Source organism: Athene cunicularia (assembly GCF_003259725.1).
Source record: "Athene cunicularia isolate RWA chromosome 6 unlocalized genomic scaffold, athCun1 chr6_part1, whole genome shotgun sequence".
NCBI lineage: Eukaryota > Metazoa > Chordata > Aves > Strigiformes > Strigidae > Athene > Athene cunicularia.
This window is the reverse complement of record NW_020799105.1, coordinates 5,157,773-5,167,294: the sequence shown is the minus strand read 5'-3', so window position 1 is coordinate 5,167,294 and position 9,522 is coordinate 5,157,773. Positions and strand designations below refer to the sequence as shown.

General features: G+C 45.2%; 1 long non-coding RNA gene across 1 annotated transcript in view; it reads right to left on the bottom strand.

The window, feature by feature from the left end:
- Nucleotides 1–8,348, bottom strand: part of LOC113481787 — a 12,954-nt gene extending 4,606 nt beyond the window's left edge. Inside the window, exons 1-2 of the long non-coding RNA XR_003398729.1 lie at nucleotides 8,249–8,348; nucleotides 2,806–2,928 (exon numbers count right to left, since the gene is read on the bottom strand). This is a non-coding gene — a long non-coding RNA (uncharacterized LOC113481787). The remainder of the gene's footprint in view (nucleotides 1–2,805; nucleotides 2,929–8,248) is intronic.
- Between the last annotated feature and the right edge of the window lie 1,174 nt (nucleotides 8,349–9,522).

Genomic DNA, 9,522 nt, shown 5'->3' with positions numbered 1-9,522 from the left:
CGGCATAAATCACCCGATTAGATATCCTTACGATTTTAGAGCTGCCAATATTCTGGGGCCATTTCAGCCTGAAAAATAAAAATGACACCAGGTGACAGCAGGGTAGCACATGGCTGGGATCCAATTCATTTTCCACTTTGCAGGCCCAGGGAATCGAAGTTGAAGGGAGGACTTTGAGACCGGGCCGGCCACCGGGGCGGGCTGGAGGGGCCAGGGGGAGCCTGATGAAGAATGAAGCCATTGTGATCCCCTCTCCTCTTCTCCTGGAGCTGCTGCCCTGGCAGCTCTGCAGGGATCACTGCCCCCGCGGCATGGTCACTCTCACGCTGCTGGCCCTGATTGTCAAATCAGCCACACGCTCACAGCATTTGGCTGGTGGCGATCTGAGCACTAATGGAGTCTCCTACTAAAGGGACAGCGTAGGAGGGAGAAGAGCTCCATGGTAGGAACAGGTGAATGTGTGTTATTGACATAATTTGTGATTCAAAGTGCTCTACAGTGTCAGGAAAACATTTTCCCCCATTAAACAAACAATCTGCCAGACAGTTTCAGGCTCTGTCACTCCTTGTCAGTCTCCTCGGCAGCAGTTTGGCAGGTTCTGGCACACTCCCTCTGCTTTGATCTTGCAAAAAGAAGCCTAGCACTGGAAGGGAGGTAGCCATCCCTGGGAGGTGACAACCCTTCACTCACCACGGTCAGCAGGAAGCCAGAGGGATGCTCCAGCAAAGGGGAAGGATGTGGTCTGCACTGTATCCCTGGAGCAATACCTAGCCCATGGCAGAGCCATGCCATCAAGCCAAGGGTGGCAGTATGCAAAGAGAAAATGGCTGGCTACCAACATGAGGTAGCTCTAACCATACCTCAGGGCTGGCAAGGCTGCCGCAGCAGAAGCACAGGTCTTAATCCCAGTTCTGGCACTTCCTTGGTACATGACCCCATGCTGTTGCCTGTGTTTCCATGCCCCATCTCTGTAGACTATTCAGGGCAAACATTGGCACACACTTAAGTTTGCCCAAGGCCTGGCTGGGGGCGATGTCATGGCAGCACCCGCAGGGGGCACTGCCTCTAGGTAGTACCTGCACCAGGAGCCAGGTGGGGCAGCAGCAGGAGTCGGCAGGAGTCAGTATCCTTTGAGGGGACACAGCACGTCAGTCACAACATGGCTTGTTCTCTGCAAAGGGATGTTGATGCAGCAGATGAAGTGGTTTTTCTCCAAGGGCACAGCAGCCTTTCAAAAGGTAGCAAATGCTTTCTCTGAGTTACTCAGTTACACGTTCCAAACTCCCAAACTACACAAATCTCCTGAGAAAATGCAAGTCAGTCAGAGAGAAATCTTGGAGCCACTTCAAACGTTTTGCCAATAATTCATGCAATGAGATTAAAAAAGCCATTTCTTCCTTTGCCAAGTACACAGAGACCAGAGTGTTCTCTATTGTGTAGGAACATCACAGCATGTAGCATATGACAAGGAAAGGTCACCGGGGAGGGGCCACAACTCCTTTTTTAAGAGGCTGCTACCGGTGTTCTTTGGAAAAACAGGTTTTACTCTGTAGCAAAAGCCATAATTGAATGCCCAGCTAAGTGGGTTGAAATACCTGCCTGTAGTTTCTTTTAAAGAGACTCTGTTGGAGGGTTCTCTGCTCTCTATCCCACCTGGGCCAAATCTTCCAGGGGTGTACATCAGCTGACACCCATTGATTTATTCTGAGTACTTTTAGGGCTCTAACATCCCACCGCAGCGTGGACAAGATACCAAGCCACAGAAATGAGTTGAGAGCAGAGTCTCAGGTTCAAAAGAGTCTCAGGGTATGATGTGTCTGATTTCCCCAGACTTCCAGGGACATACAGCATCTTTTTCAAGGGATTAAGAAAGCTACTGGGAACTAGCCCTTAGTCTGATGAGGTAGTACAAGGAAAGACAGACTTTAGGAGCCACAAGAAAATGACTGTAAATTTAGTGATGCTTTCCAAACTACTTCTTCACCCACACTGACAGGTGAGTGAGGAATGAATTCTAGCCACAGTTGATCATCTACTATCTGTATTATTTCCCTCATTCTCTAACATAATTGTGGCCTCACAAAACCCCTGCTGCAGCAAATGGACAAGCTGATAAAAGACACAATGTGAAGAACTTCTCTGGAAACACACAAGAAAACCTCTGAAAACAGTTTCCTGAATCTAGTGTCAAGTTTATGGAATGGGATAGGAGACTTCAAAATACTGTTGGAAATCTTTGCCAAAACACCACTATGGTGTAAGGACAGCTCCTGAGACACCACAACAGAAGCACAGATCCAAAATCCCCTCTCTCTGTAATAAAAATGGAGCCATTTCATCATGACTGATTTCATTGTGTCATTATCAATTTATCCCATGTAAAGTGAGAGATGACCCTCAGCCCCCAAGGGATTTAGAAAATGCGACGGGAGTGCGAGGAGCATATTGAGGGATTCTGAATATACCACTAGAAACTGTCTGCAGAAATCCCACAACAATCTCAGACATAGACCATCTTCATAGTGAGACAAAATAGCAGGTCAAAGCTAGGCAGCAGGGCTATTAGAGGATCCATGGAAGTAAGAACGCAGGAAATACCAGGCTGTCCAGCCAGTAGTCTGCCTAAACCCATAACCCATCTCCAGCAGTGACTGTAATTCAGAAAAAAAACCCCACCAAATTCTGCAAGAGGTAATTATATAACAAGGTACAGGTAACAAGATTGTCATGCAACTTCCTCCCAATCACTGGCAGTTTCCAGCTGGTTCCTCCACAGAGCAAATCCCATCCCAGACTTGACTGTACCTTTATAATTCAGGATTTCCTCATGATCCACCTGAAACAGCACATCTCTTTTTGTATCCTTCCACGATCACAGCCTCATCAAATTGTTGTGCTGCAGATTTTCATCACCAACAGTGCACTGGGCTGAAATAAAAACAGAAAAGTATTTTTTCTGTCACGTGATGAGTTACTGCTAATTCAATTTCAGTGGCTGCCAATCACTGATTTCTAGAGAGGCCCATGAAAGGCTACTTGTTTTGTTACCAAGTAGACAGAAGGCATTCTGGTACTTTTAAAGAGTTTCTAGGAAATGGCAGGGGAATTAAAAAATGCTATAGCAATAGCAGGATGACTTCCATTTGTGTGTGTCTGTGGAGGGAGAGCCTGATGACTCTGGTTGACAGTATGACCCCTGGCATGCAGAGAAGCCTGGTTTGCTTCATAGTTGTGAACACAAATAACTGATGGAATTTGATCTCACTTGTAAACTGAATGATCTGGGATGATACAGGAATGCCAGAAATCCCATCAACTTCTCTGGTAGTTACAAAAGAGCCACTTCTTTACCCAAATCAGTGCAGGTTACACAAGTGCTGTTTGCACCAGCATCCGAGCACCCTGTCCACCACAGCTCACACTGCTTCATGCGACATTACAGAAATGTCCAAGGGAAATACCCATGATTATATTGTATGGGGCAACTGAGATTCCTGGGAGACAGAAAACAGACCCTCCATTAAAAATTAGAATTTTCACCTTTGTGGGGAACTTTCTTAAGATGCACTGTGATATAAGAAGACATTGCAGGACCATTCATAAAAACTGTAATGTGATGTCCCCTTTCTAAAGGTCATTGGTGGCAAAGCCCACCATGAAGCCAATGAAATTTTAATGTTTATGGCATTTACTTGTCACTGCTGGCCAGCAAATTCCAAAGATAAAACACTCCAAGAGTCCTGCTTTATGGCAATAAAAGAATACCGACACTAGCTTGTGACATGCTACAGGATGGCAAAGAGATCAAACCTGGTTTATAGATTATGAAGTGGAGAGAGAATGAGAAAAGCCTGTGGAAATACCAAGAGTCTACCATTTTTCTGCATCTGTGGATAACAGATTGGTGGCTCCAGTAGGTTGTGGGACCTGCAGCACATGCAGGAAAGGACCTGCAGAACTCTTGGAAGATACCATTTATTATTCAGCTGAAAACATCGTTAACACCAGTGGGATTTGATCTCCCTCATAAATGTGAACAATTTTTACTTAGAGCAGTCAAGTGACCACTATGGCTCCTTCAGCCTGTGGGACTACAGAGTACAGTTTTAAACAGTTTTATTAACTTTAGTTTAAATCACTTCTAGTACTGATCCCCCTAAAGATCAAAGCTGTTCCATCATTTATACCTGGCAGGCAGTAAAATCCTTACGTAAATCTGTAAGTCCCCTTGTTAAGTTTAACATTCATCACTTAACACCACTTAGCAGCCAACCAGGGAAGAGTGTGCCTGCCAGGCCCAGCTGGTTCCATCTGCATCTCTGTAGCAAGGACCCAAGACTATGCAAAAGGAGTCAAAGGCTTTGTCTGATATCTGCTCCTCCAAAAGACACAGATGGGAGATAGCCCTTGGAGAGTGCATCTCTGCTCCCCATTTCATCTGTGCCCCCATGGTAACTATGTCTGAATTCCTTAAGTTACTAGGAAATCTCAGAGAGCCGCAGAAAACATTTTGTGCCTAATGAGGCCTTCTTGGACCACAGTGTCATCAGACACTACCATGTCCTGCTAATGAGCTTCTCTCTGTGCAGTGTGGAGCTGCACTGAACAGAGCTCTCCCCATAGGACGACATGCCGTGAACTGGCAGATTAAACTTTCCACTGGACCAGGGACAGTTGCAAGGCACTGGGATGACATCCAACTTCAGCTAAACAGAGTAGGGATTGAGAACATGAATTTATAACCAGCAACCATCAATGAGGCGTAGGGAGCCATGTGTACAGCATACACTTGGGGAAGAAGACTGGGGACTAGAGAAGAGTTGATTCCACCTAATGTCAGGCAAGCAGGACACAAAAGGACCATATCCATCCACTAGAAAACAATATAGGAAAATACAGAGGACCATCATGCCTTTTTTTTTTTTTTTTAAAAAAAAAAAAAAAAAAAAAAAAAAAAAAAGAACAAAAAGGGCAGAAAATAGATACCTCTAACTAATATTTGAAAGCAACACTCCCCCTCCTCGAGTATAGACAATACATCCTATACAGCCAAGGATATTCAGAAGGAGACCCAGCAGCCCTAGGCAGGGGCTATAGTAGCAATAGGACAAACAGCCCATCCCTAAGAGATGACAAGTCTGGAATGCAAACTGATAGAGGGAGCAATGAAAGACAAGGGTGTATATATAGTGTAGTAGCAGGATCTACGAGACACGGATACTATCCAGAAGAAAACTGCAGCTACCTAGCAAAACAGTGTCCGTTCCCCTTTGACTGGTACAGGTGCAGAGTCTCTACTGTGGGATGTGCCAAGCTATTTCTCTGGGAAACACTTTTTCTTGAAGTTTCCTCCTCTTTTTATTTCTCCCTTTCCCCTCCTTCTTCTCTTTCGCTCCCCCCCCTCCCTCCAGGCAGAGATATGTTTCTCTCAGCTGCTTCTGTGCCTGTGACTTTACTGCATGGGGGAAGTCAGTCCGGAAGGTCACCTCTTTCATCAAGTATTCTATTTGCATCCAAAATTGTATGTACATGAAAAATGTGGTCGTGTGTTGCACCTAGCTGCAGACGCAGATGAAATTCTGTGGAAAGCCTGATGCACACTAACCTTTGCAGATGGTGCAGCTATTGCTGAAAAATGGATTGCTTAATAAAGCATATCATCCGACATATTTGCTGCTTGGCTAGCCAAATAGAAGTTGTTTTTTGCACAAATTTCCTTGTCAAATTTGTCAATGTTCATGTCATTTTTGCTTTAGGTCACAGAGCAAGGTGCAAATTCTTGGCATCTTTACTAGTTGCAAGCCAATTTCGGCTATTTCTAACAATGAAGTGATTTTCTCTGAGGATAAGACACTTTATGGGGAGGAAAGGAAAACAGCAGGAAGTGGATAATTTTTTTCTGTTTTTTTGTTGTTGTGGTTTTCTCTCTTTTCTGTCTTTATTTCTGAGGGATAATGTTTGCATTCATTTATGGACCTCCTTAATTCATAATAGAGAGAAAGTGGCCTTTTTGCCTGTTAAATAATTTATTTTGTTTGACTATTTGGTGCAAGATGCACACAGATTTTTTGCATTGGTGCACAGAAAATTTATCCCTTTGTGCAGGAAAACTTGAAAGAGAAGAAAAGATCCATTCCTTTGGCATTCTCAGATATGGAAGGCAGGGCATTCTCTTCTTCCAACTGTCTGCTAGAAGAGTCATTTGTTTAAGCCTCACAACCTCTTACACTAAAAGCCACATAATGTATCTGTTTTGTTTGTTTTTCTGCCTGTTCTATATTCTTTGGCTCTGCCTGCAGATACATCGTGTTCCCTGCTCAGAAGCATTGTTTTCAAGCCTGTTCCTTTCCTCCTGGGTTTCAGACCTTTTTGCCACAAGGTCCCTTCCCATAGTAATGGCAAGTAGCTCTACACAGAAGCAAAAGTGAAGACTGCCATTACCATGTTTGCTACAATAACAACCTCAGCTCGGGGTGGGGCTTTTAAAAATGCAGTATGCTGTTACTGCACTGCCATGAGGAACTAGTACCAATCCCAGGCACTGGGGTGGAGTCCATCAAGAAGGCCACAGGGAACATGGGCAGCTCATGTGAGCAAATATGGTGCATGTGTGAAAGGGATGGAGCCCCATTCAAGCCCTTCCTCTACCTCAGGTGGCCAAGTCAGGTCACAGGAAAGATGGCACTTCTGGGCCTCGGTGGCCCCTCAGAAGACCAGACCCTACTTCTTCAGGTGGGGTGAATGCAGTGCTGGCAGCATGTACTTTGGGGTACAGAGCTACACATCCAGACATCCACAGTGATATACCAGAGTTTATCCAGCCCTCTACAAGGAGAGCTGCAATTTAGATGTCAGATATGGTATTTATTTTGCATTTTCCTTTTTGTTCAGTACCTCAGTGGATATAGTGTTTTCCATTTACTGGTAACAGATTCATTCCTCTCTCGGTTGTGCTATATTCCTGCAGCAATTACATTTCTCTTTGGAGGACTCATTTCTTCTTTAATTCCCACCCTATCCAAAGTCCTTTATCAAGAATAACCTTTCCCAAAGATGCACCATTTGCCAAGCGCATTCTCAAGTGATCTATTCCTATAAAAGTAAAACTTTGCAGGACACAGGCATTTGACATATTCCCATTTGCCTCCCAAACAGGCTGTCCCTTCAGAAGGTACATTCTTCAGCAAGGAACATTTTGTTTACAAGGTTTATTTTGTTAGCAGGTGTATTCCCACTAGTAAGTTTTCCACTGCACCATTTTTTTTAAAGGTCTTGTTTGGTAGCCAGATAGCCGAGACTGCCTGTGATAAAGCCAGCACAAGTGATTAATAGCAAAGTCTCTGCCATTTTATTATTAATAGCAGTGTGTTGACTCAATTAAATCCAGCCTGCTTTTTTTGGCAGGCCTTCGCAATTATACATATCATTATGGGCTGCAGCCCAAATGCATCCTGGGAGTAGACCAGAACTCCACATTAACTTTTTCTGGCTCTCTCTTTGCAGGTTGGCCACTGTAACATGTGGGCTATAACCAATCCGGGCTGCTTTGGGGATGGCAGAATAGAGAAAGGAGGACAAATGGCAGAGGTGAGGATCACACCTAGAAAGGGCATGCTCCCCCACAGTCATAAACAGCCTGGCAAGCACATCCTGGATCCACCTCTCCACACTGAACCCCATAAACACAATGTAATGTGTCTGGACAGTACCTGTTACCAGCAGGGGTGATTTTCCAGCATACTGAGGGGAGTGTTCAGTAATCCCTTCCAAAACAGACTTGCAAGCAGCTTGGCCTGGCTTGAAGAGACACCGAACTGAGGTTCAAACCTTTATTTTGAGACAGGCTCCAGCAACTTGTCTTTCATGGTGGTAAGAGACTCATCTCCTAGTAAAGCTGGAATACCCCAACTCAAAGTACCCTGAAGCATGGTGTAGGCATACTCTAGTGCTGGACACACTGCCCCTACCTTCTGAAATATCCCAGCTAGTCTGTTGGGAGGAAAGCTAAAGGGCATGGGGCTAAGGCATAAGACTAGGACAGAGCCAAGTTACGTTCTCAGCACTCCTATGGAATCTGTATGAATAGAAGACTCACCTGCAATGAAAAATGTAGTCCTGAGGCATCTTCTGCAGCTTCCAAACTCAGGACATCCATGAGTCATTTAGAACACTTGTTATCTGGGAGCACCAAGCTTGGGTTCCTAGATAGTCAATGGGGAGATGTGGAGAAAAAGGTAGGTTGTCTTACCTCACGTTTTGAAGGAAGCCAGATTCTGAGGACCCTGGACAGCTGGTGAAGCGAAGAACTTGTGGTTTCTTACAGCCTTTTGTGACAGCACATCCATAAAATGATGTCCTGTTAATCATGGGAGAAAGCTCTTTTTGGACGTGACTGTCATAAGACTTGTATATACAGCACCTAGCACAGTGAGAGTCTAATCTGAGTTTTAGGCCTTGGCATCACCCAGGTAACAAATCATAGCCATGAAGTGCTGGAGGAACAACCAGGTCTGGCCCCTTGCAAAAGCAGCATATGTTGCCCAGCAGCACTGACCCATCATTATCCTTTGCAGACTGGGTGGGCTTCATCTTTTTGCAATCTGCTAACCAGAACTGGCAACTGAAGTTATATCCTCTAGCATGCATACGATCTATGATTCCTCTCACTATGACTGCTGGTTTTTTCTTTCCAATCCCACCACTCTACAGCTGCAGATCTGTATTCTTCTCTCCATTGGAGACTGGAAACATTCCACCTTTCTGTAGGCACCCAGGGCACCATCCCTCTTCCTGCAGTGTTAGAGGACATCCCACCAGCCACACCTGAAGCCCCGCAAAAAACAGTAGATCCCATTCCCCATTACCTCAACAAAGGGAGCTTTGCAGCTGAAGGCTCTTTCCAGCTCATGCTACTTCATCCTCCAGAAGCCCATTAAGACAGGAGGGCACACTGTGCTTTCCATCCCAGCTTGGCCTGTCTCCATCCATGTCGTCCATCTGGTTTATTTGCTGGCATCAGACAATTCACAGCTGTGGGCCTCTTGCTAAACCAGGGTGGAAGAGTTTAAGCACTTGGCCTATAATCTCCTCCCAGTGGCTGCAATGTCTTTGTGGAAATAATTCTGCTGCTGGACCAGGGAGTACAGAGGAGCTCTGCTGTCTATATTCCCCTGTACAGCTCTCAGCAGTTGCAGAGAGGACTTCATTTGTACCCAGCTCCACTCACTGATGAAGCTGATAGCTGCAAAGTGGGACTGCAGCACTGAATATGGGTGACAGACCACATGTGTCCCATAGATCTATAGATATAACAGATCTGCAGAGGTCATCAAGGAAAGTTCCCATCAGTCTGTGCAGATGCTTAGCTCCATAAGCCCCTCTTGGCTGTCCCAGATGAGGAACAGTCCAATTGGCATCCACAACAGAGTTTTCCCTTGCAAGGGGGAGGATGTATTGCTATTTCTACAGACCCAGATGGTGGGTGGCTTCTTCCATCCCAGAGCATGGATTTCACAACCCAAG